General features: G+C 41.2%; 1 protein-coding gene across 2 annotated transcripts in view; it reads left to right on the top strand.

Annotated features, from left to right (window-relative positions):
* The window catches only part of GRM3 (glutamate receptor, metabotropic 3), a 200801-nt gene that overhangs the window by 134380 nt on the left and 59185 nt on the right, over positions 1 to 7236 (top strand). The window lies entirely within an intron of this gene.

Here is a 7236-nt window from a genome sequence, read left to right as displayed (position 1 = left end):
GGGGGGGGGGGGGAGCGGGTGAAGGGGGATGAGGGAAAGTTACTCAGACCATGGAGATTTCCAGGCATTTGAGGTTATTTCTTCTGCTATATAGAAACATTTCCATGTCGGCATTCAGAATTGTGGCTTTTCTTAAATTATGTTATGAAATGAAACTTTTTTCTGGGAGCCTGAGTATAAGCAAGTTGAAGACTGATGGAAGTCATTCTGATACAGTAGTGAACATGCAAAAGTGTATTTAAAGTGGGTTTTGCTGCCTCTCTGTTTATGTCTAACTATTTCTAAATATAACATTGCATTTTTATGCATAACTAACATATAAGAAGCACAAAATCTTTAGGGTACCATTCTCTACTAAGATGCAAGTAATATTAGTGCATTAAAGTACTGGTTCTGGGGACTTTAGCTTAATTCTAAATGATTAAATGGTATGTAATATTAGTGGGCACAAAAGATTTTTATGTCAAAAATATTACAATGATAAAATGTTTTCAATTTGCCTAAATTGCTAATAATGTTCATTGGCACTGAGGTATCATTCTAGTCTGCACAGTCTGTTTCAATTAATTTATCATTTAAGACAGGAAAGTGTATATGCTCAAATCATACCACCATTGGAGCAAGAGGCAATTCTCAGATCTCCCTTCTAGGTGATCACTCAGAAGTCAAATGGTCTGAAAAATCACTGGTAATACTAAGAGAGGATCCCATGACTATTGTTTCCTATTTTAGAATTCTAATCCCTAAACCAGCCTTGAAGACAATTACAAAAATGACCAGCCTTCATTCTTGCACATCTTTTCTTCATTTTACCCACAGGGAGCCAAAAGTAGCAGAAATCAATTATGTCAATATTCCTTCCTACCCATCTGACAGATACCATCTCTTAATATTAGAATGACTTTTGTAGGTGGTAAACATGAAAACCTTTTCTGTGCTCTGTATTCCCACATTTGTTTCTATCTCAGAGTAACAGGTAAGTTCCCACTGACATCTCCAGAAAATAAGAATGAACCATAGAGTCATTAAAAAAGGATATCTTTACCCTAAATATAAATGAACTCTCGGGTATCTATAAATCATATCTACAATGCACTTAATTCTTAAGGATGAATAAGATAAGCATCCTTCTTTCCCTTTCTGACTGCCTTGGAGTAATCACTTATCTTTATTCACCATGTGCATCAATTAATTTTGTTATTCTACTTCATTCCTTACTCCTGAGCATGCAAATATATCTACTCATCAAAAGCTCATATAAAGAGAACTCTTAAATTTCAGGGAGCCTTTGGAAGGTGTTTTATGTAACCAAAATATTTCTCTTCATTCCCTGACTGTTTGAGTCTAAAATGTTAAAGAAAAATAGAGAAATAAGGCCATTATTTGGATTTTTAAAAAGTTGGTTTTGTGTGTTTGTTCATTTTGTTTTGGTCTGCTTTGTTCAATAACTGACTTTCATTCTACAATTTGGTTTGCTGTGCAGACCTGACCAGGAAGTGGTATTTCAGTTTTCTCAATTTGTCTGGCATTACCAGTCATTCTCCAACTCAGAAGAGAGTAGAAGGGTGGAAAACAGATTTAGGCCCTGACTGCATAGCTCAGTTGGTTAGAGCATCATCCCAATAATACTCCAAGGTTTCTCAAATCAATAAATAAAAATGAAAAAGAAACATTTAAACTACAGAAAAGAGTGGGAATTTAGTTCGGCCACCAGGTAAATATGAGGATTGGACAAGAAAATACATTACTATGGGAGGATACCAAGATGCTAAATTATCTAAACGTGTACATTAAAATGTCCTACAAGGCCCTACCTGATCTGCCCCTCCCTGACTCTTACTACTCTCCTGTCACCTCCTTTCACTCCCCCCCATTCTCATTTCATTTCAGCACCCTTGTTTCCAAATTTAGGGATTTTTCACTGACAGTTCTCTTTGCTCCTAATGTCTTTCCCCAGATACCTCCTATGGATAATTAATTCCCTTACTCCCTTCAAGCCTTTACATAAATGTTAGCTTCCCAATGAGGCCCACCTGGCAAACTTCTTAAAACTGCAATGTACTGAACCAACCCCCACCACAGGTGCCCCATTACCCTTTAACCTGCTCTACTTTTTTAACACCATGATTTTTTTCTCCTTTTCTTATACCACATCATTTATAATTTTCATGTTTATTCTGTATGATGTGATCTTCATGCTTGAATATAAACTCCATAAAAAAGGATCATTATCAGTTTTGTTCGCTGATGTATCCCAAGTATAATGGGCACTCAGCAAATATTTGTTGATTATGAATAGCACTCATATTTCCTTCTCTAGCTCCATTTCTAAATTGTGAGCTTTTCTTAAGGCAGAGAACGTTTCATCTCTGATCTCAAACACCCAACACAATTTCTGGGACAGAGTGGGTATTATGTAAATGTTTCCTGAATAAATAAAGAATGAGAAAAAACAATAAATAGATTTATAATATTATTATTTTTTGTGAAAATTTAATGTATGTGTTTTGTTTATTAACAAACTAGAGGCCTGGTGCACAAAATTCATGCATGGCAGGGGGCGGGGATCCTCAGCCGAGCTTGCACCTTCTCACAGTCCAGGACCCCTCGGGGGATGTATCAATGCACCAAGTGGCAGGTGGCCAGGGAGGAGCCCAAATCGGGACCAGGCGCCACGCCACTTGCGCTCATCCCGGCCTGCTGCACTTACTGCCACCACTCAGTAGTGCTGCTGTGCTCACCAGCCATGAGCCCAGCTTCTGGCTGAGCAGCCTCCCCCTGTGGGAGTGCACTGACCACCAGGGGGGGCAGCTCGTGCATTGAGGATATGCCCCCTGGTGGTCAGTGCGTATCATAGCAACCAGTCATTCCGCCGTAATGGTTGCTTAGGCTTTTATTATATAGATGAATTTTGTAATAGAAATGTATATGACTTCTAGAATTTCTAGAATGACTTACTTTGTGTGTTTTTTTTAACCTAAACACTGTCTTTTAGTTATATGCTATCATTGTATTTGAGAGAGATAAATTTAAAATCAAACAGCATTAGTGCCGAATCTCTTATCTATTACTGTTCTATAGAAGAAGCCCCAAAACTGAAAGTGACTTGCCCAAGGTCATCCATCATCAGGCTAGTGGCAGAGGCCAAGACTGAACTCCAAGGCACTAAATCCAGTGTTGCTTTCATACATACACAGGAGCCTGGGAAGTAGAGGACTGTGATCCCAAACTCCTACCATAGTTTCTGACACACACAAGATAGTAATGGAATGTTTGTTAAAAGAATGAAAGATGATCAATCAGTAGATTTGAAATATGTTTCTTTTTGTGCTCCTTTTTATTTATTCTCCCTTTAATGCTCCTGGGCCACTTTTTCAATTATTTGGAACTCTGGTGATTCATAAACACCCATACTTTGAAAGCTGAGCCATAGAATATAATTCTTAGGTATTTAAATAAAAGTTTCAAAGCATTTTTTATTAGTACTTGTTTTTCATCTGAAAGAGCCATGTCATTCAGAATTCTAAAGTAAATATTTAAATGAGAATTGTTTGGTGTCATGTGACTTTTCGAACTTGCTTTGAATAAAATTTCATGAGTTCATTCTGTATAAGGAAAGCTTAAACTACTCAAGACAGTTAAAAGCAGAGGAAACAGAAAAGGATGTAAAACATTTAAAGAAATGCAATATCACTGTCATTTTGTATGTTCACAGTACAGTATAATTTCTCTCACATTTTGTTCTGAGACCAGTTCCAGAAAGTGGAATAGAACAAAATTATAGAGTTATAAAAGGCCTTCCTCAAAGATGAACTTGCCCCTACTCCTCACTTGACAGAGGGGGAAATTCAGAATGTCAGTATTATTATCTTCACTACGGAAGCACATAAAAGTCAACTCAGCTGTCAGGGTGATGCGGTAACCAGAGTACATCCAATTCAAAAGAAAGAGTTCCCACTTACTGAACATAGTGCCAGAGGTGCTCCAAGATACGTCCCAGAATTCCCTTATCTTGGGATTAACATTTATGACATTCCTCTGAGTGATTTGCAGGGTTTGGCTAAAATGTTCGATAATGGAGAAATTGAGAATTTGACAATAGAAAATTTATCAAGATCACATAATTGGTGACAGACCAAACCATCAGGGTCCTGATTTAGTCATTCATTCCATAGATATTTTTAGACCTGAGGACCTAACAGGAAACAAGATGCAGGTCTGCAGCATGGAGCTTTACCAGCATCGGGCGCCGGAGCAGGATTAGGGGGGCTTCAGCATGAGGGTCTTTGAGTTCCGTTTCAGTTTTTGTTTTTGTTTGGGATTAGAAAAAGTTGTGTATCTTATGCCTAGAAGAAATCTAGACTCACTGTACAAATCTTACTTCAATGGCTTGACTTACAGACAAAAGGACAACTTCTTGTTACTGCTAGACTGGTGCTCATAATAGGTTTGGGTAATGGAACACACAGCTCTTACATTGTTTTTGTTTATTTAGTTCTTTGCTTGTCTCTTCTTCTTCTTCTCCTTCTCCTTCTCCTTCTTCTTATTCCTCTTCTTCTTCTTCTTTCTCTTATTCTTATTCTTATTCTTATTCTTATTCTTATTCTTATTCTTATTCTTATTTTCACACTCATCACTTGGTACCAGCAGAGACAGACTACTGAGATCAGGGAAGACCTGAAGGCTGGTAAAGATGGCCCAGCTGTGTTTTACATGTACAGTTCTCCACACCTGGGAGAGAGGCAGATGGGTAGTCCAGTAGGTACAAGGACCACTCCTGGTATGGGGCTGTAACCCCAGAGCACAGGCCGGGAAGGGCAGATTTTCTGGGACACTGCACTCCAAGGAATCTGTTCAAGCTGGCGCCAACCCAGCAAGGCTCTCCTCTTGAAAAGTTCAGGGCCATCCAAGGCACAGTGAGGAAGCCAAAATGGTAATGGCCACATCTTTAGATGAATGGACTTTGAAGTCCCTGAAAGAGCAAACTGCTCTTGATCTTGCTTCCTCCCCTGGAACATTTGTAGTTCTCACAAAAGCACAGAAACTTGTTCCAGCTCTGCTGATCAAAAGCATTTCCAAAACATAGAGATAAATATCCTGTACTTCTTTTCTCCCTTTTCTCCCTGGTCAGCTTCCTGGGGTCACAAGAATACGATTTAAACCCCCAAAGGCCACTACTAACGTGGTAGCTTACTTGTGTATGCACTGTGCCTCCATGCTCTGGTGTCTTAGAAGCTTGAGAAATGATTCTCATTTTAAGGTCACACAGTGGAGAACAGGAGCCTCTAGAAATGTAATGTTCCACTTTGGCCTGAACTTCCTGCTATTGCTGCTGCTGCTTGTTACTATTATTATTACCATACTAGAGGCCCAGTGCACGAATTCCTGCAGGGGGGGGAGGAAGGAACCATGGGAGGTTGGCCGCAGGGAGAGGGATTGCAGGAGGTTGGCTGCTGATTCTGAGGAGGGAGCTGGCCCTCATCCCCCTGGGAAAGGGGCCGAGTCCACCGCCACTCACCCATGGTTTCCTGTCCCAGTCCTGGGCCCAAAGGCTCCTGCAGGGTTGGGAAAGGAGGCAACGGTCACCAGGCGGGGCACAAAAGGAATGGACGCCAGACTCCAATGCTGCCCCGCCACAATGTGGTTCCCCACCTTCCCCCCTCCTCCTTCCCTCATTGCCGTACCACCACCGTGGTGGGCAGGTGACCACCAGGGAAGGGAGAGGATGGGAGTGAGACAAACCCTTGTGTCGAGGGCTGACTTTCAATAGATTGCAGCAAGGGAGCTGCTCTGCTACATACGAAACCCCAACCCAGAAGCAGGAAATCTACAAATGGTTTAGCACCAGCGGCCCATGGGAGAGGGACTGCGGGCAGTTGGCCAGCCATGGGAGGTTGGCTGTGGGAGTGCACTGACCACGAAGGGGCAGCTCCTGCATTGAGAATCTGCCCCCTGGTGTTCAGTGCACATCATAGTGACTGGTCAACTGGTCATTCTGGTATTCAGTCATAATGGTCGCTTAGGTTTTTATATAGAGAGAGACTAGAGGCCTGGTGCATGAAATTTATGCACTGGGGGGGTGTCCCTCAGGCCAGCCTGCACCCTCTCCAATCTGGGACCCCTCAGGGGTTGTCCGACTGCCAGTTTACGCCCGATCCCTGTGGGCCATCCAAGGCACAGTGAGGAAGCCAAAATGGTAATGGTCACATCTTTAGCTGAATGGGCTTTGAATTCTCTGAAAGAGCAAGCTGCTCTTGATCTTGCTTTCTCCCCTGGAACATTTGTAGTTCCCACAAAAGCACAGAAACTAACTGCTCCCCTGTCGGCCAGGTCACCCCTAACTGCCCTCCCCTGCAGGCCTAATCACCCACAACTGCCCTCCCCTGCCGGCCATCTTGTGGCTGTGGGTGCTGCCATCTTTGAGGGCGGGGCAGTCAATTAGCATATCCCTCCTTATTGGCTGTGGGTGCTGCCATTTTTGCAATGACATGAGGGTCAATTAGCATATTCTTTCTTTATTAGATAGGATAGTTGTTATGACTATTATTAGTATTTAATAACCTTAATTTATCTTGATTCATTTGAAGAGCCATCCTGTCTATGAAGCAGGAAAGAGTAATCACCCTCAATAAAGTATGTAAGAAATGGATTCTATCACCTTGCTTATCAGGAAATAGCATGATAAATACATTATTTACTAGCCTTGGCCAGTTGATTGGAGCATTATCTTGTACACCAAAAAGTTGCAAGTTCAATTCCTAATCAGGGCACACACCTAGGTTGAATGAGTTTTATTCCCAGTTGGGGCATATATGGGAGGCAACCTATTAAGGTTTCCTTGTCATATTGATGTTTCTCTCTCTCTCTTTTTCTTCTTTTCTTTCTCTCTGAAATCAAGTTGTTGTTGTTGTTTTTTAACATATCCTCAGGTGATGATGATGATGATATATACCAGTGATGGCGAACCTTTTGAGCTCGGCGTGTCAGCATTTTGAAAAACCCTAACTTAACTCTGGTGCCGTGTCACATATAGAAATTTTTTGATATTTGCAACCATAGTAAAACAAAGACTTATATTTTTGATATTTATTTTATATATTTAAATGCCATTTAACAAAGAAAAATCAACCAAAAAAATGAGTTCGCGTGTCACCTCTGACAAGCGTGTCATAGGTTCGCCATCACTGCCTTAGACAGTGGTTCTCAACCTTCTGGCCCTTTAAATACAGTTCCTCA

This window comes from Myotis brandtii, unplaced genomic scaffold, assembly GCF_000412655.1.
Source record: "Myotis brandtii unplaced genomic scaffold, ASM41265v1 scaffold1332, whole genome shotgun sequence".
NCBI classification, from domain to species: Eukaryota; Metazoa; Chordata; class Mammalia; order Chiroptera; family Vespertilionidae; genus Myotis; species Myotis brandtii.
This window is presented reverse-complemented; position numbering and strand designations above follow the sequence as displayed.